The following is a 26,241-nucleotide window of genomic DNA, read 5'->3' on the forward strand; positions in this document are numbered from 1 at the left end:
GGTCCCGAGTTCGAGTCTCGGTCGGGCACACAGTTTTAATCTGCCAGGAAGTTTCAGAACTCATACTCATTAACAGTGTGTATTAATCACCAAATCAGCCTGCAACGTTCTTACTTGTTGTTTGTGCTATTTCAGTATAAGGCAGATAGCGACGATATAGCATAGTTGGGAGCTCCAATGTCAGGCGCGTAATGGGGCCCCTTAGGGATATGGCAGCAAGGGAGGGGAAGAAAACCAAAGTGCACTCCGTGTGCATACCGGGGGGAGTCATTCCAGATGTGGAAAGGGTCCTTCCGGATGCCATGAAGGGTACAGGGTGCACCCATCTGCAGGTGGTCGCTCATGTCGGCACCAATGATGTGTGTCGCTATGGATCGGAGGAAATCCTCTCTGGCTTCCGGCGGCTATCTGATTTGGTGAAGACTGCCAGTCTCGCTAGCGGGATGAAAGCAGAGCTCACCATCTGCAGCATCGTCGACAGGACTGACTGCGGACCTTTGGTACAGAGCCGAGTGGAGGGTCTGAATCAGAGGTTGAGACGGTTCTGCGACCATGTGGGCTGCAGATTCCTCGACTTGCGCCATAGGGTGGTGGGGTTTCGGGTTCCGCTGGATAGGTCAGGAGTCCACTACACGCAACAAGCGGCTACACGGGTAGCAGAGGTTGTGTGGCGTGGGCTGGGCGGTTTTTTAGGTTAGATGGCCTCGGGCAAGTGCAGAAAGGGCAACAGCCTCAACGGGTGCGGGGCAAAGTCAGGACATGCGGGGACCAAGCAGCAATCGGTATTGTAATTGTAAACTGTCGAAGCTGCGTTGGTAAAGTACCGGAACTTCAAGCGCTGATAGAAAGCACCGAAGCTGAAATCGTTATAGGTACAGAAAGCTGGCTGAAGCCAGAGATAAATTCTGCCGAAATTTTTACAAAGGCACAGACGGTGTTTAGAAAGGATAGATTGCATGCAACCGGTGGCGGAGTGTTCGTCGCTGTTAGTAGTAGTTTATCCTGTAGTGAAGTAGAAGTGGATAGTTCCTGTGAATTATTATGGGTGGAGGTTACACTCAACAACCGAGCAAGGTTAATAATTGGCTCCTTTTACCGACCCCCCGACTCAGCAGCATTAGTGGCAGAACAACTGAGAGAAAATTTGGAATACATTTCACATAAATTTTCTCAGCATGTTATGGTCTTAGGTGGAGATTTCAATTTACCAGATATAGACTGGGACACTCAGATGTTTAGGACGGGTGGTAGGGACAGAGCATCGAGTGACATTATACTGAGTGCACTATCCGAAAATTACCTCGAGCAATTAAACAGAGAACCGACTCGTGGAGATAACATCTTGGACCTACTGATAACAAACAGACCCGAACTTTTCGACTCTGTAAGTGCAGAACAGGGAATCAGTGATCATAAGGCCGTTGCAGCATCCCTGAATATGGAAGTTAATAGGAATATAAAAAAAGGGAGGAAGGTTTATCTGTTTAGCAAGAGTAATAGAAGGCAGATTTCAGACTACCTAACAGATCAAAACGAAAATTTCTGTTCCGACACTGACAATGTTGAGTGTTTATGGAAAAAGTTCAAGGCAACCGTTAAATGCGTTTTAGACAGGTACGTGCCGAGCAAAACTGTGAGGGACGGGAAAAACCCACCGTGGTACAACAACAAAGTTAGGAAACTACTGCGAAAGCAAAGAGAGCTTCACTCCAAGTTTAAACGCAGCCAAAACCTCTCAGACAAACAGAAGCTAAACGATGTCAAAGTTAGCGTAAGGAGGGCTATGCGTGAAGCGTTCAGTGAATTCGAAAGTAAAATACTAGGTACCGACTTGACAGAAAATCCTAGGAAGTTCTGGTCTTACGTTAAATCAGTAAGTGGCTCGAAACATCATGTCCAGACACTCTGGGATGATGATGGCATTGAAACAGAGGATGACAAGCGTAAAGCTGAAATACTGAACACCTTTTTCCAAAGCTGTTTCACAGAGGAAGACCGCACTGCAGTTCCTTCTCTAAATCCTCGCACCAACGAAAAAATGGCTGACATTGAAATAAGTGTCCAAGGAATAGAAAAGCAACTGGAATCACTCAACAGAGGAAAGTCCACTGGACCTGACGGGATACCAATTCGATTCTACACAGAGTACGCGAAAGAACTTGCCCCCCTTCTAACAGCCGTGTACCGCAAGTCTCTAGAGGAACAGAAGGTTCCAAATGATTGGAAAAGAGCACAGGTAGTCCCAGTCTTCAAGAAGGGTCGTCGAGCAGATGCGCAAAACTATAGACCTATCTCTCTGACGTCGATCTGTTGTAGAATTTTAGAACATGTCTTTTGCTCGAGTATCATGTCGTTTTTGGAAACTCAGAATCTACTATGTAGGAATCAACATGGATTCCGGAAACAGCGATCATGTGAAACCCAACTCGCATTATTTGTTCATGAAACCCAGAAAATATTAGATACAGGCTCCCAGGTAGATGCCATTTTCCTTGACTTCCGGAAGGCGTTCGATACAGTTCCGCACTGTCGTCTGATAAACAAAGTAAGAGCCTACGGAATATCAGACCAGCTGTGTGGCTGGATTGAAGAGTTTTTAGCAAACAGAACACAGCATGTTGTTCTCAATGGAGAGACATCTACAGACGTTAAAGTAACCTCTGGCGTGCCACAGGGGAGTGTTATGGGACCATTGCTTTTCACAATATATATAAATGACCTAGTAGATAGTGTCGGAAGTTCCATGCGGCTTTTCGCGGATGATGCTGTAGTATACAGAGAAGTTGCAGCATTAGAAAATTGTAGCGAAATGCAGGAAGATCTGCAGCGGATAGGCACTTGGTGCAGGGAGTGGCAACTGACCCTTAACATAGACAAATGTAATGTATTGCGAATACATAGAAAGAAGGATCCTTTATTGTATGATTATATGATAGCGGAACAAACACTGGTAGCAGTTACTTCTGTAAAATACCTGGGAGTATGTGTCCGGAACGATTTGAAGTGGAATGATCATATAAAATTAATTGTTGGTAAGGCGGGTACCAGGTTGAGATTCATTGGGAGAGTCCTTAGAAAATGTAGTCCATCAACAAAGGAGGTGGCTTACAAAACACTCGTTCGACCTATACTTGAGTATTGCTCATCAGTGTGGGATCCGTACCAGATCGGGTTGACGGAGGAGATAGAGAAGATCCAAAGAAGAGCGGCGCGTTTCGTCACAGGGTTATTTGGTAACCGTGATAGCGTTACGGAGATGTTTAACAAACTCAAGTGGCAGACTCTGCAAGAGAGGCGCTCTGCATCGCGGTGTAGCTTGCTCGCCAGGTTTCTAGAGGGTGCGTTTCTGGATGAGGTATCGAATATATTGCTTCCCCCTACTTATACCTCCCGAGGAGATCACGAATGTAAAATTAGAGAGATTAGAGCGCGCACAGAGGCTTTCAGACAGTCGTTCTTCCCGCGAACCATACGCGACTGGAACAGGAAAGGGAGATAATGACAGTGGCACGTAAAGTGCCCTCCGCCACACACCGTTGGGTGGCTTGCGGAGTATAAATGTAGATGTAAATCGTTTCTACAGGGTGGTCCATTGATCGTGATTGGGCCAAATATCTCACGAAATAAGTGTCAAATGAAAAAAACTACAAAGAAAGAAACTTGCCTAGCTTGAAGGGGGCAACCAGATGGCTATGGGTGGCCCGCTAGATGGCGCTGCAATAGATCAAACCGATATCACCTGCGTTTTTTAAAAATAGGAACCCCCATTTTTTATTACATATTCGTGTAGTACGTAAAGAAATATGAATGTTTTAGTTGGAACACTTTTTTCGCTTTGTGATAGATGGCGCTGTAATACTCACAAACGTATGGCTCACAATTTTAGACAAACAGTTGGTAACAGGTATACCATGGCCCATGCGGGCCATGGTATGGTGCTTCGACGACCAATCCACCTGTCGTGAAATATGCTATTCAATACCGCTTCAACCGCAATCGAGCTATGTGCCGGACATCCATCATGTTGGAAGTACATCGCCATTCTGTCATGCAGTGGAACATCTTGTAGTGATATCGGTAGAACATTACGTAGGAAATCGGCGTACATTGCACCATTTAGATTGCTATCGATAAAATGGGGGCCAATTATCCTTCCTCCCATAATGCCGCATCATACATTAAGGTCGCTGATGTCCCACTTGTCGCAGCCATCGTGGATTTGCCGTTGCCCAATAGTGCATATTATTCCGGTTTATATTACTGCTGTTGGTGAACGTTGCTTCGTCGCTAAATAGAACGCGTGCAGAAAATCTGTCATCGTCCCGTAATTTCTCTTGTGCCCAGTGGCAGAACTGTACACGACGTTCAAAGTCGTCGCCATGCAATTCCTGGTGCATAGACATATGGTACGCGTGCAATTGATGTTGATACAGAATTCTCAACACCGACGTTTTTGAGATTCCCGATTCTCTCGCAATTTGTCTGCTACTGATATGCGGATTAGCCGCTACAGCAGCTAAAACACAAACTTGGGTATCATAATTTGTTGCAGGTCGTGGTTGACGTTGCACATGTGGCTGAACACTTCCTGTTTCCTTAAATAACGTAACTATGTGGCGAACGGTCCGGACACTTGGATGATGTCGTCCAGGATACCGAGCAGCATACATAGCTCACGCCCGTTGGGCGTTTTGATCACAATAGCCATGCATCAATACAATATCGACCTTTTCCGAAATTGGTAAACTGTTCATTTTAACACGGGTAACGTATCACGAAGCAAATACCGTCCGCACTGACTGAATGTTACGTGATACCACGTACTTATACGTTTGTGACCATTACAGCACCATCTATCACAAAGCGTAAAAAGTGGTACAACTAAAACATTCATATTTCGTTACATACTACACGAATATGTACTAAAAATATGGGTTCCTATTTAAATAACGCAGTTGATATCCGTTTGATCTATGGCACCGCCATCTAGTGGGCCAACCATAGCGCCGTCTCGTTTCCCCCTTCAAGCTAGACGAGTTTCGTTCTCTGTAGTTTTTTCGTTTGATGCTTATTTCGTGAGATATTTGGCCGGTCACTGTCAACGTACCAGCTTGTATATCCACATTTTCTGTTACATTTCATAGTGACTGATAACAAGAGAATAAACTTAGCGAGCTAAAGGTGCGACGCTTTTGGAAGATTTTAGAACGTAAAGCTATCTAGAATTTTCAGTAGTTTTCACACTTCGTTGTAACTGGTTATAGGTATACTTGATACAAGTAAATATGCGTTGTATGTTCCGCCTTCCTTAAAATTAGCCCTCTTTGCATATTCCCTTGGTTTCCATCCAACATTTGTGTACTCGCATAATATGAACTTCTCTGTGAAGAACTTATCGATATCATAAGGAATAGAAGGAACAGCATTTATGACCACAATTTCCAAGTTGTTGCAAGGATGAACGAGGGTGTAAATTCTTTACGTACTAGAATAGGAGCATACTTCTGTTTAGGACGTACTGACAATAGTGTACTCCGTCTGCAGCCTTTAAATTTGTGAATACATTTTCCATGCAAATATCACATATTTTACCTTCCTCACTAGCTACTGACTTATGTACCGACCTTTCTCCACTCCCCGCCGACCATCCCATCTGGAAGCTTCATATTCATTAAGTGTTGCCTGAAGAGAAAAATACAGATTTGTAGTAAACAGTGAGCGTTCTTAGTCTATCTTGTTCTCCATTTTGGCCACAGATGTGCTGTTTGTTAAACGTGGAAAACACTGACTACCACAATTCTGGAAAATTCGAAAAAAAGTGTGATGATTCGTCAAGTGGATGATAGGAAGTTGAACATGTGGCAAATACAGTACTGTTGCACGACACTCGTACATGCTGAACATACTCGTCGCAGTCCTTTTAAGCCGGCATATACAAATAAACAATCACATCTATGAGTGAGTATGGTGATTAATGCTGAAGGAATACTCACAGTCGACAGAAAGATCAGATGAATAGTTTCGAACGATCGTTCACCTGACGAACTGCAAAATAAAGCCATTGACAGAATACAGAATGTTCAGTGGGATGTGCAGGTGATAAAAGTTCATCGAGTAAATAGTAAAACTTCTTAGTATTTACTTCCTTTTCTGTACCAGAGAAGAAACAGGAGACCACCATGCACCAAGTACAATCTATTCTTCAAGCAATCACCGGGCGACTGATGCAGGACCGTCATTTCCATCGATGCTTGGAAATAAATGAATTGGTTAAAAGCAAGCTTCCGTTGCATTTTATCACTCGTAAGTGAAACTAATGATCTGATGTGTACGTGTATGTATGTGTGTGTGTGTGTGTGTGTGTGTGTGTGTGTGTGTGTGTGTGTGTGTGTTTGTACATTAAGGGCTCACGAACAAATTTGTCTTTTCACTGTAAAAGCATATGGCTATATACACTCCTGGAAATGGAAAAAAGAACACATTGACACCGGTGTGTCAGACCCACCATACTTGCTCCAGACACTGCGAGAGGGCTGTACAAGCAATGATCACATGCACGGCACAGCGGACACACCAGGAACCGCGGTGTTGGCCGTCGAATGGCGCTAGCTGCGCAGCATTTGTGCACCGCTGCCGTCAGTGTCAGCCAGTTTGCCGTGGCATACAGAGCTCCATCGCAGTCTTTAACACTGGTAGCATGCCGCGACAGTGTGGACGTGAACCGTATGTGCAGTTGACGGACTTTGAGCGAGGGCGTATAGTGGGCATGCGGGAGGCCGGGTGGACGTACCGCCGAATTGCTCAACACGTGGGGCGTGAGGTCTCCACAGTACATCGATGTTGTCGCCAGTGGTCGGCGGAAGGTGCACGTGCCCGTCGACCTGGGACCTGACCGCAGCGATGCACGGATGCACGCCAAGACCGTAGGATCCTACGCAGTGCCGTAGGGGACCGCACCGCCACTTCCCAGCAAATTAGGGACACTGTTGCTCCTGGGGTATCGGCGAGGACCATTCGCAACCGTCTCCATGAAGCTGGGCTACGGTCCCGCACACCGTTAGGCCGTCTTCCGCTCACGCCCCAACATCGTGCAGCCCGCCTCCAGTGGTGTCGCGACAGGCGTGAATGGAGGGACGAATGGAAATGTGTCGTCTTCAGCGATGAGAGTCGCTTCTGCCTTGGTGCCAATGATGGTCGTATGCGTGTTTGGCGCCGTGCAGGTGAGCGCCACAATCAGGACTGCATACGACCGAGGCACACAGGGCCAACACCCGGCATCATGGTGTGGGGAGTGATCTCCTACACTGGCCGTACACCACTGGTGATCGTCGAGGGGATACTGAATAGTGCAGGGTACATCCAAACCGTCATCGAACCCATCGTGCTACCATTCCTAGACCGGCAAGGGAACTTGCTGTTCCAACAGGACAATGCACGTCCGCATGTATCCCGTGCCACCCAACGTGCTCTAGAAGGTGTAAGTCAACTACCCTGGCCAGCAAGATCTCCGGATCTGTCCCCCATTGAGCATGTTTGGGACTGGATGAAGCGTCGTCTCACGCGGTCTGCACGTCCAGCACGAACGCTGGTCCAACTGAGGCGCCAGGTGGAATGGCACGGCAAGCCGTTCCACAGGACTACATCCAGCATCTCTACGATCGTCTCCATGGGAGAATAGCAGCCTGCATTGCTGCGAAAGGTGGATATACACTGTACTAGTGCCGACATTGTGCATGCTCTGTTGCCTGTGTCTATGTGCCTGTGGTTCTGTCAGTGTGATCATGTGATGTATCTGACCCCAGGAATGTGTCAATAAAGTTTCCCCTTCCTGGGACAATGAATTCACGGTGTTCTTATTTCAATTTCCAGGAGTGTACATCCATCAGCCCGAACAAAGGATCAGCTGCCTTTGGCAGGGATAACAGCGGCGACGCGTGGTGGCATGGAAGCAATGAGGCTTTTGTAGGTCGCTGGAGGCACATCTGCACACACAAGTCACGTGATTCATTTAAATTCCGGGCAGGGGTGGATGAGTTCTGTTGCGACATTCAATCAAATCCCAGATGTGTTCCATCGGTTTCAGGTCTGACGTGGTGAGAGGGGGGGGGGAGGGCAGCACATCAATTGCAGCTCTCCACTGCTCCACTGCCTTCCCCGAAACACTCCATCACACTCTAGGCCTTGTGACATGACGCATTATCTTGCTGAATGCTGCCTGAATTCTAACCTAAGAAAGGAGCCCCTCTGACACCAGTAACCAAAGGGATTTTGCCATGGGCGATGGTGTCGCCCCCCCCCCCCTCCCCCTTCACCGCCGTACGTGATCTTCAAGAAGCTCAGTCAACCAATATTTCATAGCTGGAAAGAAGATGCGAACGTTTGGCAGATGGCACATGAACCTCACCTGCGTAAACACGAGCTTGAATTGCGAGCATAACTCACCAAAAAACATGCAAGATTTGACCGGTAAGGCGCATAAGCTTGCGTTCCCCAAATGACTAAAGAAAATGACTTGGCGGTTTAGTACACAATATACAGGACATAAAATCCCGTCTGAGACCTGCGATCGTTTTTATGTTAATAATTGGCAACCAATGCTGTGCAATGGCAATAAAGTCATGAGATGTTCAATTGACTCTTTTATTAGAACATGTTACGCGTTTCGGGATTACACCCATCTGCAGACATCACAAACTTCAACTCCTTCCTAACCAACCTGGCGCACAGCCTTGACAACTAAAAGAAAGTGTCGAATAACATATGACTGCGACACAACAGTCTTGAAGCAGACCGCATAGTAGCGTATACTAGCTTCAAGACTGTTGTGTCGCAGTCATATGTTATTCGACACTTTCTTTTAGTTGTCAAGGCTGTGCGCCAGGTTGGTTAGGAAGGAGTTGAAGTTTGTGATGTCTGCAGATGGGTGTAATCCCGAAAAGCGTAACATGTTCTAATAAAAGAGTCAATTGAACATCTCATGACTTTATTGCGGTTGTACAGCATTGGTTTTAGTGCACAACATAGTAGGAGAAGAAAAAATTTGAACGCCCTAGATAGTGATTCATTAAACATTAAAGCAATTAGCAAAAGGACAATTGTAAGTATGCTGTTTAGGTTCTTATTGGCAACATAAGTGTGTGCATTTGATATCTTTGTTATTGTAATTATGAAAAATTTTATCAAATCATTATTGGCCACTGCCCAAAACAAATGGTAAAATTTTTTGTGGGGAGCATGGGGGCTATGTAAGTAGGCTGTTTAGGTTCTTATTGGCAACGTTACGTAGCGCTCTGTATGAAAATCACTGGCTGTGCTGTGTGCAGTCTGTGGCTAGTTTGCATTGTTGTCTGCGATTGTAGTGTTGGGCAGCGGCAGCTGGATGCGAACAGCGCGTAGCGTTGCGCAGTTGGAGGTGAGCCGCCAGCAGTGGTGGATGTGGGGAGAGAGATGGCGGAGTTTTGAAATTTTCAATACTGGATATCATGAACTGCTGTATATATTATGACTTTTGATGACTATTAAGGTAAATACATTGTTTGTTCTCTATTAAAATCTTTCATTTGCTAATTATGCCTATCAGTAGTTAGTGCCTTCCGTAGTTTGAATCTTTTATTTAGCTGGCAGTAGTGGCGTTCGCTGTATTGCAGTAGTTCGAGTAACGAAGATTTTTGTGAGGTAAGTGATTTGTGAAAGGTACATGTTAACGTTAGTCAGGGCCATTCCTTTGTAGGGATTTCTGAAAGTCAGATTGCGTTGCGCTAAAAAAATATTGTGTGTCAGTACAGTCATAGTCATGTATAAATTGTTCTAAGGGGACGTTTCACAATAATTGAAAAATACACCGTCAAATCACAACTCTAACAATTACCAAATGGAACTGTTATGTTTAGATACGTGCAACACGCTCCTCAGACATAGGAACAGAGAACAGCAGCAACAATAACAACAACAGAAGGCTGAACAGAATCCGATATAGAAGCAGCAGTCCACAAACCCGGCAGGAAGCCATCCAGTCACAATTATCGCGCTCACAGCTGCGAACAAGATGAGTCTTTACGAAAGCAGCGTGGTCACGGCGTCGAAGCAACGAACTGAAAGTAGCCTGTTTTGTAAATGAAGCCGTCTTCTTCTGCTGCCACTTATTTTACCTCCGCCTTTTTCTTGCTTTAAGGCATCATCAGTGGGATCAGTAACGGTACAGTTCTGTTATTTTTAGATTATCAAACAGTTCATGTCGCGATATTTTATGTAAAAAAGTAATTACTTACGATTTGCTGTGATCTGCGTTTCCTCTCATCTGGTCTGGAGGTCGCATTACCACTTTATTACCGACATATAAGCACAGTTTTGAATTACGACTTTTTTCGTACTGTTCACCATGTTTCTACTTCTTTTTTGTGGTGAGCTATTATTCTTTTGGCACTCGACATAATTATTTCCTCGGACACTGTGCTTTTAACAAAGTAAATATTGTGGCTTCTCTACGTGGAAAAAGAGGACCAATTATGTAACGAAGCTACTATATTTACGTTGTTGAAACCCCAGTATCCGAGGAAATAGTTATATCTAGTGGCAAAAGAATAATAGTGTGGCATCAACGTTCGATACCACACTTGTTAGGGATTGCAGATATCGACCGCTGTCGGTAATAGATGTCGTTAGACCCGCTAGCGCCGCTCCGTGGCGTGCGAAAGAACTTGCCCCCCTTCCAACAGCCGTGTACCGCAAGTCTCTAGAGGAACGTAGGTTCCAAATGATAGGAAAAGAACACAGGTAGTCCCAGTCTTCAAGAAGGGTCGTCGAGCAGATGCGCAAAACTATAGACCTATATCTCTGACGTCTATCTGTTGTAGAATTTTAGAACATGTTTTTTGCTCGAGTATCATGTCGTCTTTGGAAACCCAGAATCTACTCTGTAGGAATCAACATGGATTCCGGAAACAACGATCGTGTGAGACCCAACTCGATTTATTTGTTCATGAGACCCAGAAAATATTAGATACAGGTTCCAAGGTAGATGCTATTTTCGTAGACTTCCGGAAGGCGTCCGACACAGTTTACATTTACATTTATACTCCGCAATCCACCCAACGGTGTGTGGCGGAGGGCACTTTACGCGCCTCTGTCATTACCTCCATTTTCTGTTCCAATCGCGTATGGTTCACGGGAAGAACGACTGTCTGAAAGCCTCCGTGCGCGCTCGAATCTCTCTAATTTTACATTCGTGATGTCCTCGGAAGGCATAAGTAGGGGGAAGCAATATATTCGATACCTCATCCAGAAACGCACCCTCTCGAAACCAACCGCGGGACTGCTACGGTCGCAGGTTCGAATCCTGCCTCGGGCATGGGTGTGTGTGATGTCCTTAGGTTAGTTAGGTTTAAGGAGTTCTAAGTTCTAGGGGACTGATGACCTCAGATGTTAAGTCCCATAGTGCTCAGGGTTGAGAGTTCCTCTCGAAACCTGGACAGCAAGCTACACCGCGATGCAGAGCGCCTCTCTTGCAGAGTCTGCCACTTGAATTTGCTAAACATCTCCGTAACGCTATCACGGTTACCAAATAACCCAGTGACGAAACGCGCCGCTCTTCTTTGGATCTTCTGTATCTCGTCAACCCGATCTGGTACGGATCCCACACTGATGAGCAATACTCAAGTATAGGTCGAACGAGTGTTTTGTAAGCCACCTCCTTTGTTGATGGACTACATTTTCTAAGGAAAGGACTCCCCCAATGAATCTCAACCTGGTACCCGCCTTACCAACAATTAATTTTATATGATCATTCCACTTCAAATCGTTCCGGACACATACTCCCAGGTATTTTACAGAAGTAACTGCTACCAGTGTCTGTTCCGCTATCATATAATCATACAATAAAGGATCCTTCTTTCTATGTATTCGCAATACATTACATTTGTCTATGTTAAGGGTCAGTTGCCACTCTCTGCACCAAGTGCCTATCCGCTGCAGATCTTCCTGCATTTCGCTACAATTTTCTAATGTTGCAACTTCTCTGTATACCACAGCATCATCCGCGAAAAGCCGAATGGAACTTCATTTATATTGTGAAAAGCAATGGTCCCATAACACTTCCCTGTGGCACGCCAGAGGTTACTTTAACGTCTCTAGGCATCTCTCCATTGATAACAACATGCTGTGTTCTGTTTGTTGAAAACTTTTCAATACAGCCACACAGCTGGTCTGATATTCCGTAGGCTCTCACTTCGTTTATCAGGTGACAATGCGGAACAGTATCGAACGCCTTCCGGAAGTCAACGAAAATAGCATCTACCTGGGAGCCTGTATCTAATATTTTCTGGGTTTCATGAACAAATAAAGCGAGTTGGGTCTCACACGATCGCTGTTTCCGAAATCCATGTTGATTCCTACAGAGGAGATTCTGGGTTTCCAAACACGACATGATACTCGAGCAAAAAGCATGTTCTAAAATTCTACAACAGATCGACGTCAGAGATATTGGTCTATAGTTTTGGGCATCTGCTCGACGACCCTTCTTGAAGACTGGGACTACCTGTGCTCTTTTCCAATCATTTGGAACTTTCCGTTCCTCTAGAGACTTGCGGTACACGGCTGTTAGAAGGGGGACAAGTTCTTTCGCGTACTCTGTGTAGAATCGAATTGGTATCCCGTCAGGTCCAGTGGACTTCCCTCTGTTGAGGGAGTTGCTTTTCTATTCCTTGGACACTTATTTCGATGTCAGCCATTTTTTCGTTTGTGTGAGGATTTAGAGAAGGGACTGCAGTGCGGTCTGCCTCTGTGAAACAGCTTTGGGAAAAGGTGTTTAGTATTTCAGCTTTACGCGTGTCGTCCTCTGTTTCAATGCCATCATCATCCCGGAGTGTCTGGATATGCTGTTTCGAGCCACTTACTGATTTAACGTAAGACCAGAACTTCCTAGGATTTTCTGTCAAGTCGGTACCTAGTATTTTACTTTCGAATTCACTGAACGCTTCACGCATAGCCCTCCTTACGCTAACTTTGACATCGTTTAGCTTCTGTTTGTCTGAGAGGTTCTGGCTGCGTTTAAACTTGGAGTGAAGCTCTCTTTGCTTTTGCAGTGGTTTCCTAACTTTGTTGTTGAACCACGGTGGGTTTTTCCCGTCCCTCACAGTTTTACTCGGCACGTACCTGTCTAAAACGCATTTTACGATAGCTTTTTACTTTTCCCATAAACACTCAACATTGTCATTGTCGGAACAGTAATTTTCGTTTTGATCTGTTAGGTAGTCTGAAATCTGCCTTCTATTACTCTTGCTAAACAGATAAACCTTCCTCCCTTTTTTTATATTCCTAGTAACTTCCATATTGAGGGACGCTGCAACGGCCTTATGATCACTGATTCCGTGTTCTGCACTTACAGAGTCGAAAAGTTCGGGTCTGTTTGTTATCAGTAGGTCCAAGATGTTATCTCCACGAGTCGGTTCTCTGTTTAATTGCTCGAGGTAATTTTCGGTTAGTGCACTCAGTATAATGTCACTCGATGCTCTGTCCCTACCACCCGTCCTAAACATCTGAGTGTCCCAGTCTATAGCTGGTAAATTGAAATCTCCACCTAAGACTATAACATGCTGAGAAAATTTATGTGAAATGTATTCCAAATTTTCTCTCAGTTGTTCTGCCACTAATGCTGCCGAGTCGGGAGGTCGGTAAAAGGAGCCAATTGTTAACGTATCTCGGTTGTTGAGTGTAACCTCCACCCATAATAATTCACAGGAACTATCCGCTTCTACTTCACTACAGGATAAACTACTACTAACAGCGACAAACACGCCATCACCGGTTGCATGCCATCTATCCTTTCTAAACACCGTCTGTGCCTTTGTAGAAATTTCGGCAGAATTTATCTTTGGCTTTAGCTAGCTTTCTGTACGTAAAACGATTTCAGTTTCGGTGCTTTCTGTCAGCGCTTGAAGTTCCGGTACTTTACCAATGCAGCTTCGACAGTTTACAATTACAATACCGATTGCTGCTTGGTCCCCGCATGTCCTGACTTTGCCCCGCACCCTTTGAGGCTGTTGCCCTTTCTGTACTTGTCCGAGGCCATCTAACCTAAAAAACTGCCCAGTCCACGGCACACAAACCCTGCTACCCGTGCAGCCACTTTCTGCATGTAGTGGACTCCTGACATATCCAGCGGAACTCGAATCCCCCTCCCCTCCGCCCTATGGCGCACATCGGGGAATCTGCAGCCCACACGGTCGCAGAACCGTCTCAGCCTCTGATTCAGACCCTCCACTCGGCTCTGTACCAAAGGTCCGCAGTCAGTCCTGTCGACGATGCAGCAGATGGTGAGCTCTGCTTTCATCCCGCTAGCGACACTGGCAGTCTTCACCAAATCAGATAGCCGCCGGAAGCCAGTGAGGATTTCCTCCGATCGATAGCGACATACATCATTGGTGCCGACATGAGCGACAACATGCAGATGGGTGCACGCTGTACCCTTCATGGCATCCGGAAGGACCCTTTCCACATCTGGAATGACTCCCCCCGGTATGCACTGTCGCCTGATAAACAAAGTAAGAGCCTACGGAATATCAGACAAGCTGTGTGGCTGGATTGAAGAGTTTTTAGCAAACAGAACACAGCATGTTGTTCTCAATGGAGAGACGTCTACAGACGTTAAAGTAACCTCTGGCGTGCCACAGGGGAGTGTTATGGGACCATTGCTTTTCACAATATATATAAATGACCTAGTAGATAGTGTCGGAAGTTCCATGCGGCTTTTCGCGGATGATGCTGTAGTATACAGAGAAGTTGCAGCATTAGAAAATTGTAGCGAAATGCAGGAAGATCTGCAGTGGATAGGCACTTGGTGCAGGGAGTGGCAACTGACCCTTAACATAGAAAAATGTAATGTATTGCGAATACATAGAAAGAAGGATCCTTTATTGTATGATTATATGATAGCGGAACAAACACTGGTAGCAGTTACTTCTGTAAAATATCTGGGAGTATGCGTGCGGAACGATTTGAATTGGAATGATCATATAAAATAATTGTTGGTAAGGCGGGTACCATGTTGAGATTCATTGGGAGAGTCCTTAGAAAATGTAATCCATCAACAAAGTAGGTGGCTTACAAAACATTCGTTCGACCTATACTTGAGTATTGCTCATCAGTGTAGGATCATTACCAGATCGGGTTGACGGAGGAGATAGAGAAGATCCAAAGAAGAGCGGCGCGTTTCTTCACAGGGTTATTTGGTAACCGTGATAGCGTTGCGGAGATGTTTAACAAACTCAAGTGGCAGACTCTGCGAGAGAGGCGCTCTGCATCGCGGTGTAGCTTGTTGTCCTGGTTTCAAGAGGGTGCGTTTCTGGATGAGGTATCGAATATATTGCTTCCCCCTACTTATACTTCCCGAGGAGATCACGAATGTAAAATCAGAGAGATTCGAGCGCGCACGGAGGCTTTCCGGCAGTCGTTCTTCCCGCGAACCATACGCGACTGGCCGTGCGGTTAAAGGCGCTGCAGTCTGGAACCGCAAGACCGCTACGGTCGCAGGTTCGAATCCTGCCTTGGTCATGGATGTTTGTGATGTCCTTAGGTTAGTTAGGTTTAACTAGTTCTAAGTTCTAGGGGACTAATGACCTCAGCAGTTGAGTCCCATAGTGCTCAGAGCCATACGCGACTGGAACCGGAAAGGGGTAATGACAGTGGTACGTAAAGTGCCCTCCGCCACGCACCGTTGGGTGGCTTGCGTAGTACAAATGTAGATGTAGATGTAGATGCGACAAGTTCCTAGCGAGCCCTCGTCCACTCTTGCTTGTGACTTCAACTAGGAATGTTGCATAGCCTTCAGTTGATAAGAAGCAACCTCTAACAAGGCGCTTAGTCAAGTATAGCACGAGTAATGCCTCTCTAGATATCTTTTTGTAATTATATGTATGCAGCATATGAAGAAGCCTGTAACACAAGTTAAGTACAACATATATTATTTTTTACCGACGACTACTTATTATTTCAGTCGTTGCACATATAGACTATGCATCCAGCTCTTTACCAACTTCACTGCAAACCTGCAATATATGTTTCTATTTAGCATTGGCCACCTATCGTCAGATCAACTGACGACGAGAATCATAACAAATACACTCCTGGAAATTGAAATAAGAACACCGTGAATTCATTGTCCCAGGAAGGGGAAACTTTATTGACACATTCCTGGGGTCAGATACATCACATGATCACACTGACAGAACCACAGGCACATAGACACAGGCAACAGAGCATGCACAATGTCGGCACTAGTACAGTGTATATCTACCTTTCGCAGCAATGCAGGCTGCTATTCTCCCATGGAGACGATCGTAGAGATGCTGGATGTAGTCCTGTGGAACGGATTGCCATGCCATTTCCACCTGGCGCCTCAGTTGGACCAGCGTTCGTGCTGGACGTGCAGACCGCGTGAAACGACGCTTCATCCAGTCCCAAACATGCTCAATGGGGGACAGATCCGGAGATCTTGCTGGCCAGGGTAGTTGACTTACACCTTCTAGAGCACGTTGGGTGGCACGGGATACATGCGGACGTGCATTGTCCTGTTGGAACTGCAAGTTCCTTTGCCGGTCTAGGAATGGTAGAAAAATGGGTTCGATGACGGTTTGGATGTACCGTGCACTATTCAGTGTCCCCTCGACGATCACCAGTGGTGTACGGCCAGTGTAGGAGATCGCTCCCCACACCATGATGCCGGGTGTTGGCCCTGTGTGCCTCGGTCGTATGCAGTCCTGATTGTGGCGCTCACCTGCACGGCGCCAAACACGCATACGACCATCATTGGCACCAAGGCAGAAGCGACTCTCATCGCTGAAGACGACACGTCTCCATTCGTCCCTCCATTCACGCCTGTCGCGACACCACTGGAGGCGGGCTGCACGATGTTGGGGCGTGAGCGGAAGACGGCCTAACGGTGTGCGGGACCGTAGCCCAGCTTCATGGAGACGGTTGCGAATGGTCCTCGCCGATACCCCAGGAGCAACAGTGTCCCTAATTTGCTGGGAAGTGGCGGTGCGGTCCCCTACGGCACTGCGTAGGATCCTACGGTCTTGGCGTGCATCCGTGCGTCGCTGCGGTCCGGTCCCAGGTCGACGGGCACGTGCACCTTCCGCCGACCACTGGCGACAACATCGATGTACTGTGGAGACCTCACGCCCCACGTGTTGAGCAATTCGGCGGTACGTCTACCCGGCCTCCCGCATGCCCACTATACGCCCTCGCTCAAAGTCCGTCAACTGCACATACGGTTCACGTCCACGCTGTCGCGGCATGCTACCAGTGTTAAAGACTGCGATGGAGCTCCGTATGCCACGGCAAACTGGCTGACACTGACGGCGGCGGTGCACAAATGCTGCGCAGCTAGCGCCATTCGACGGCCAACACCGCGGTTCCTGGTGTGTCCGCTGTGCTGTGCGTGTGATCATTGCTTGTACGGCCCTCTCGCAGTGTCCGGAGCAAGTATGGTGGGTCTGACACACCGGTGTCAATGTGTTCTTTTTTCCATTTCCAGGAGTGTAGTACACCGCAAAAAAGAACGAGGAACATGGTGAACATAACGAATTCAAAACTGTGCTTATGTGTCGGTAATAAAGTGGTAATACTACCTCAAGATCAGATGAGAGGAAACGCAGATCACAGCAAATCGTAAGTAATTACTTTTTTACATAAAAAATCACGACTTGAACTGTTTGATAATCTAAAAATAACAAAACTGTATAGTTACAGATCCCGCTGATGATGCCTTAGAGCAAGAAAAATGCGAAACGAATCTGGGGAAAGTAAATTAAGTGGCAGCAGGATAAGATGGTTTTATTTACAAAACATTCTATTTCTGTGCTTTGGCTCCAGACCTGATCAACCAAAGGAATAACGCGCCCCTCATATCGGTTAGATGCTCAGTCAGAGCAACTTTGGAAGTCACGTGGGCGATAGAACAAACTGCCTGCCGGTTGCCCGGCAGACCTGCGCTGTCCGTATTGTTCTACAATATTGTTGTCCCCGAAAACGGTCTCAATGGCACTCACCGCAGAACCTGACACACCCTCTGCACCTGGGTACGTCTTACAATCCATTATCTGATTTCGGAATCTCTGTCTGATCATGATGTAATCTAACTGAAATCTTCCCGTATCGCCCGGCTTTTTCCATGTGTACATCCTCTTCCTGTGATTCTAGAATAGAGTAATCGCTATTACTAGCTGATATTTACTACAGAACTCAATTAGTCTTTCTCCTCTCTCGTTCCTCTTCCCAAGCTCATATTTTCCTGTGACCTTTTCTTCAACTCGTTCCCCTACAATTGCATTCCACTCCTCAATGACTATTACTCGTCTCCCTTTATGTATTTTACGCCCTTTCAATAATCTCATATACTTTTCCTTTCTCTTCGTCTGCAGCCTGCGACGTCGGCATGTAAACCTAAACTATCGTTGTCGGTGTTAGTTTACTGTAAAAAATGATTCAAATGGCTCTGAGCACTATGGGACTTAACATCTATGGTCATCAGTCCCCTAGAACTTAGAACTACTTAAACCTAACTAACCTAAGGACATCACACACATCCATGCCCGAGGCAGGATTCGAACCTGCGACCGCAGCGGTCACGCGGTTCCAGACTGAAGCGCCTAGAACCGCACGGCCACACAGGCCGGCAGTTTTCTGTCGGTTCTGATAAGAACAACCCTATCACTGAATTGTTCGCAGTAACAAGCTCTCTGCCCTACCTTGTTATTCATAACGAATCCTACTTCCGTTACAACATTTTCTGTTGCTGTTGATGTTACCCCATATTCGTTCGACCAGAAATACTTATATTCCTTCCATTTCACTTCCATTCCATTCCACGCCCCGACGCGTTGAACGTTATCCATCCGTTGGCAATTCAGTTTCTCGTGGCCTCATTCCCCTTGCCAGTCCGCTCCTGGAGATGTGAATGGGAGACTACTCCCGGATCTTTTGCCAAAGGAGAGATCATCATGCCATTTTTTCACATACAGGCAAAATGAGGACTACATAGCAACAGAACTTCCTTCCGTTTAGTGAGTTCTATACACTCTTACTTTTCAGTTTACTGCCGAAAGTCTGCTGTGCTCAGTTACTTATATCTGTCTGTGGCTCATCAGTTTCTAACTGAAGCAACAGGTCAAACCTGTTTCTTACATTCAGCCCAAAGCTGTCAGATGAAGTTCGAAGCCTGTTCCTTGTGTTACCTGTTGCCTGTTGCCACCTGTTGCCCAGAATAATCTCTTCACATCGGTCCTAGCCTTGTCTAATTTACTCTGAAGGACAGCAGTTTTCTCCTACTGATCCGCTGCTTCCTATCTATACTACAAAACCGCTGAAGAACGTAATTGTTTCCCCAATTCCCATGCCAGTACAGTCACGCCAGAGGGACAAAACTACACGATAATTTTTTGAAGAGTATCTATACAACCTTAACAATAAATTAGTCGACTGGAATATCATCCTCTACAGAAGCAAGGAGGAAAACACAACTTTTGAAACTAGTGTTTCGTTTGTCGACATAGTCTCTTCGTCAGCATAGGTGTCTGGGTACAGTTGTTTACTTGGCAATAATTTCATCAATTGCAAGATTAGGAAGTGATCATTCGTTGACAACAAGATTTTTATTCTGCATTAATATAATACCCCAAAACAATCGCACTACTTACTATGTTGATAATATTTCGGACCCATTAACTTTATTTTCAATTTCAAATTGGTAGAATTTCAAAGCTCCAAATATAATTCGCCAGTACTAGGTGCCACAGAATCTCTAATTTTGCCGCAGATACGTTATGAATTTCCGATATCGGTTTCTCGCAAACTGTACGTAAACAAAACTGTTTGTTTGTCACTAATTTAATGCTATCTCTGTTAATCATAGATTTATGCAAACATGTTGATCTGCGGCTCAGGTAGCAAAGCTAACAAAGCACTAGGCGGACTAATTATGCTACCTCATTGTAACGACTCCACGTTACATTAATAACGGCACACACAGTAACGAGGTCTGCACACAATATGAATAACTTAATCGCGTTGCATAATACAGGTCGTCTAATTAGCACAAAAAAGCGCCCGCTGTTGACAATTTTAAATAGTCACTTAAGAACGCTGCGAAGTTAAGTTACTCCAGCCGAGGACTACTTTATTTCAATTAACCTGTTGTCACTTTGAACGTGTAGTAGCGTCTTAAGTGTTTATAATTCAGCTTTAGTCAGCATTCCCATATCTTTAATGACTTACATTGTATTTGTTCATGATTGTAAGAGTTGCAAAAGAAAGACAGCTGAAACTCCTGTTCTGTTGCATTAAGTGAGAGTTTCCATCGACGCGACGATTTTTAATAATTGTTTTACGGAATAATGCAACATGAAGGCGTCAAAATGCTAGGAAATACGATATATAATGGAAATTAATGATCTTTTTGGTGAAATGCTTACGACCTTTGACTATTTATTCATTGATTGGAGCATTCAATTCCAGTTTAGGGTTATTTCCTCAAATATCTCTTGCCGTAAAGGTCGATGCTTTCCACAATAAGTGAGCCAAGTAATGCCAACAACTCCTTGAAAGATCTGTCCGACGTGAAGTAGTAAGGTTCACCTGATGGTAGAACAAATAAAACTAGTCAGCAACATTCTGACGGAGGATATTATGAAAAAAAGGCAGTTTACACAAATAACCAGACGAGGGCAAACTCTGGAGAAGAGCTTGCTAATCAAACAGGTCTTTCTGGATTCCTTAGGAAAACAATGAAAAGATACAAACAAAGAAAATATATTGTTACGTTTCGTCATCAACTAAATATTGAGAGACGGAGAATACTCACGGAATGAACAAGCATGGGAAAGGAAATTATTTGTATCCTTTTCAAATATAGACCCCGACATTCATCTTAACCGTATCAGGGGAACCACCGAGAACCTAAACGTGTATGCAAAACAGCAGTTTTATCGTCACTCCTTCCGAAATTGTCCAGTGTCTCAGCTTCCCGCTTGTGGCATAGTGAGGTAAACTCCGTACCCCAAAAGCAGGTGGTTTTACCCAAATGACATCTCTGCTCATTGGGTGTCATTTCCCTGTTTGAATCTACTGATTTCAACCATTGACTACCGAATCGAGTTCGAGCCCACCCCCTACTTAATTTCTAAATAAATATCTTCAGCGATGACAGCCGAAGGTTCCCTGTACAAGGTATCACTCTTTTTCTCCCAACGAGAGCGGAGGAGCGAAGACAGGGTGGGGACACACTCTCGCACTTAGGGTAGAATGGCGGAAGAATTAATATTGATTAACGGAATAGAGATGCAGCAGGTAGTGGAAACGACTGCAATAAAGACACACAATGTGTATCTACAGGACTTGTGGCCTGTAATTGAAAAAGTGTCACCATGACTCTCTAATGGCAAAAATTTCCGACTTAGTCACCCACTTCATGGTCCGGAAGGGACTTATAAGGAGGAAGTAACCATTACAACAAGATTCAGTAAACAACATTCTACGAGTGCCATATGTTTGAATGTGTTAGAAAAGCCAGAAAATCTGAAAAAAAGCAATGGCGGGGACTCTACGTATGGTGGGGATCAGTGAAGGGAAATAGGGAGATCTCTTATTAAATGAATAACAGATAACATCAACAGCAGCAGAAAATAGTACAGCTGATGAAGGATTCGTTGTGAAAAGAAAGGAAGAGCAGTGAACGCTTCATAACAGTAAACTAACGGCAATAATAGCAGTTCATTTACACATTCCGACGTCAGAATCAGAAGATGAAGAGACGGACAAAGTGTATGAAGATACAGAGTTTGTAATTAAGTATCCAAAAGAAGATAATCAAATAGTCATTGGGGACTGGAGTGCGTTAGTACAGAAAGGAATAGAAGATGAAGGTACAGATACAGTAGACTCAATAGTAAGAATGAGAGAGCGAAAAGACTAACTGTATTCTGACATAAATTTCAGCTAGTAATAGCGAATACGCTGCCCAAATATCACAACAGTATCAGTTACTTCAGTAGGATTAGATCATGCTGAGTCAGGGATTCTGCAATCAGATATTGGACTACTCGGCATACACAGCAGTAGATAACAACTGAGCCCACTGTTTGGTAATGATAAAGGGTGGAGTGATTTCACCAAACAGCAACTATACAAGAAGTTAGACCAGAATGTGGTTTGTCTCCAGTTCTTTTGAACATCTATACAGGTGAACTAACTTGGACACAAAGCATCACCTACAGCATAAGAGTCAACAGACAGGTGTGTTTTAATTCCCTGTGACATGCAGATGATCAGATAATTATCAAAGAAGATTAAGATAATATTCAAAGAGCCGTCTACCATTTTAATGTGTTGGCGTCTGTATAGAATATGAAAACAACTAATAAAACAAAAATTCAAGGTTAAACCACCTACCATATCTAAAATTATAATAAACAATGTTACACTGGAACAGGTAGCTCACTTTTAGTATCTCAGCTGTGACACAGGGTCATATTTCGAGAGTGAAATTGATAACAAGATGCTAAAATTTAACGATATCTGTGGAACAATAAGAAAAACGCTTAAAAAAACATGAAAGAGACGTAGATAAAGTCTTACAAAGTCATGGCATTACCTGCTACGCTCTAAGGATGTGAGACTTGGTTTTCCACACAGAAGGAGACGAATAGCATCCAGGTTGCGGAAATGAGATTCCTCCGTAGTGTTGTAGGATGCACCAGAGAAGATGCTTCAGAAATGAAGACAGGAAGTAAGTACTAGTTGATTCAGTGCACAAGAAAATAGATCTAAATAAAAAAGATGGTGGGAACATGTAGATATAACACCTGAAAGTAAATTTCCCAAACTAGTTGTTAACTTCAAACCACGAGGGACAAGACAGAGGGGAAGATCAAGGAAGTGATGGCTGACTGAATTTTGTTGACCGGAACAGGTGAACTCACTTAAATCACGAAGGGAGAAGGAGAAGATGAACTGAAGTTTATGACAATAATCCAGAAGAATCAATGAGCTAAGAAGAGGGATACTGAACTACTGCGAAATGACAAGGTGTGGCTGAAATTCTCGAAGGCCTATCGTACTTTGATACTGAATACCAAAACACGCAGATCAGCAGAACAGATATAAACAGCTCTTCAAAGGGCAGTCACAGAAGTTGGGAAGACAAATTTAGGTACAAGGAAAGTTAATGTGAAGAAATGCCATAATAAATACTTCAATTCAATTGGTTCAATTGGCTCTGAGCACTATGGGACTCAACATCTATGGTCATCAGTCCCCTAGAACTTAGAACTACTTAAACCTAACTAACCTAAGGACAGCACACAACACCCAGCCATCACGAGGCAGAGAAAATCCCTGACCCCGCCGGGAATCGAACCCGGAAACCTGGGCGTGGGAAGCGAGAACGCTCCCGCACGACCACGTGATGCGGGCTAATACTTCAATTGACAGATAAATTTCAAAAATGTTATGGAAAAGAAGGGAATAGTGCAATATAAGTCATTTTGGAATAAACAGGATGTGTAGACAAAAGGGTGCTGGAAAACTGGAAAAATGTGACGAAAATAAAGAACTAATAGTTATCGGAATCACTGATTCAGCATATAGACAAGACAAATCAACTTCCGGTGAAATTTAACGCAAAGGCTTCAACATTAAGAATGGGCTGGGAACTCCACTGTCACACGCAGAGAAGAGAGCAGGTGGGTGGAAAGAGGACGCCATTTTAAGACCACTACGAGACGGAGGAACTGTCTGATGAAGTGTTAGAAGAACAAATGGGAATCGAACTCGAAGACAAAGAGGATCTGTTTCTTGAGTTCAATAAAAGAATGGAAAAGAAAATTGAGAATGCACTAGGTGACGATCAGTTTGGCCTTAGGAAAAGTAAAGGGACGAGAGAGGCAATTCTGACGTTACGGATAATAATGGAAGCAAGGCTAAAGAAAAATCAAGACACTTTCATAGGATTTGTCGACCTGGAAAAAGCGTTCGACAATATAAAATGGTGCAAGCTGTTCGAGATTCTGAAAAAAGTAGGGGTAAGCTATAGGGAGAGACGGGTCATACACATATGTACAACGACCAAGAGGGAATAATAAGAGTGGACGATCAAGAACGAAGTGCTCGTATTAAGAAGGGTGTAAGACAAGGCTGTAGCCTTTCGCCCCTACTCTTCAATCTGTACATCGAGGAAGCAATGATGGAAATACAAGAAAGGTTCAGGAGTGGAATTAAAATACAAGGTGAAAGGATATCAATGATACGATTCGCTGATGACATTGCTATCCTGAGTGAAAGTGAAGAAGAATTAAATGATCTGCTGAACGGAATGAACAGTCTAATGAGTACACAGTATGGTTTGACAGTAAATCGGAGAAACACGAAGGTAATGAAAAGTAGTAGTAATGAGAACAGTGAGAAACTTAACATCAGGATTGATGGTCACGAAGTCAATGAAGTTAAGGAATTCTGCTACCTAGGCAGTAAAATAACAAATGACGGACGGAGCAAGGAGGACATCAAAAGCAGACTCGCTATGGCAAAAAAGGCATTTCTGGCCAAGAGAAGTCTACTAATATCAAATACCGGCCTTAATTTGAGGAAGAAATTTCTGAGGATGTACGTCTGGAGTACAGCACTGTATGGTAGTGAAACATGGACTGTGGGAAAACCGAAACAGAAGAGAATAGAAGCATTTGAGATTTGGTGCTATAGACGAATGTTGAAAATTAGGTGTACTGATAAGGTAAGGAATGATGAGGTTCTACGCAGAATCGGAGAGGACAGAAATATGTGGAAAGCACTGATAAGGAGAAGGGACAGGATGATAGGTCATCTGCTAAGACATGAGGGAATGACTTCCATGGTACTAGAGGGAGCTGTAGAGGGCAAAAACTGTAGAGGAAGACAGAGATTGGAATACGTCAAGCAAATAATTGAGGACGTAGGTTGCAAGTGCTACTCTGAGATGAAGAGGTTATCACAGGAAAGGAATTCGTGGCGGGCCGCATCAAACCAGTCAGTAGACTGATGACCAAAAAAAAAAGACCACTGAAGGATTTGCGATCACACAAGACGGATGATCTTCGCTATTTTTAAAATCGTTGGTAAAAGCGGGAACCAAATGGCTTTTCTGGTTGGCTACGAGAATCTACGAGTCTGTAGACGCACTGTCAGACTTTCGGAAGAATATCATCCAAAAAGATCAACAACTGGTGAGTGTGATGAGGACCATCGTAAAATCCACTTCGCGTCTCATGCATCCACGGTGCTGTCATAGTACAAGGACTGTCAATAAAATAACGGGCAATTTCAGCAAAACATTTTATTTCGGAAACATACATATTTAGTTACTGCCATCCTTGATTTATTCCCCTCTTCTATCGTTAGAAGTCTTCCTCTGTGAGCTGCTCCTTGATGATGCGTGCCGATTTTTGTTTCACATCCTCTCCTGAAATCATGTTTCTTTTAATGCAGATTTGACCGCGGGGAATAGATAAAAGTTACAGGGTGCTAGGCCAGGCGAATAAAAAGGGTAATCTAAAACCCGAATTATGTACTTCGCTAGAAATCTCTAAACAGTAAAAAAAATTAACTAACTTGACCTTTGTCTTTGACAAAGATAAGACAGTTACTGCATTTAAGCTCTCTTTTGATTTTTTACCTAGATGCATAAATCTCAAAATTTTAGACCTGTCTAATACAAAAATCATTGAAAAAAATTGACTATAGTTGAATATGCTTTCTTCGTGTCTGCTGTAAGGAGAGACCGGGCTAGGTACAGGATGAGTTGGCGGTCGGAGATTTCCGTTTCTTCGTTTCTCGAAGAACACCAGGCAAAGTCGGAGAAAACTGCTGTAGCTCGCGATGAAGTCTCCGTCTCTCTTAGCAGCTGAAGTACGCACAGTCGCCGTAAGATTTTCTGGAAACAGTTCCAGAATGAGAACGTTGAACTACAGTGGCAGCAAGGTATTTTCTGACTAACAGACTGGTCAATTAAGGAACACACGGGCTGAAAGCTAAATATTGAACGTCGTTCGGACCTTGATAGTAGCAGATTCGCCAAGTATTTTTAATTTGCGATGAAATTACTATGCACAGTATAGCTAAACACATTAATCGTTTTATTAAGGTCCGGGGATCCAACACCGAATGGAAGTTTGTAAACGATATTTACCTTCTTTTTCATAAATTAAATTTTTTATTCTT

The sequence above is a fragment of the Schistocerca cancellata genome, unplaced genomic scaffold (genome assembly GCF_023864275.1).
Source record: "Schistocerca cancellata isolate TAMUIC-IGC-003103 unplaced genomic scaffold, iqSchCanc2.1 HiC_scaffold_1104, whole genome shotgun sequence".
NCBI lineage: Eukaryota > Metazoa > Arthropoda > Insecta > Orthoptera > Acrididae > Schistocerca > Schistocerca cancellata.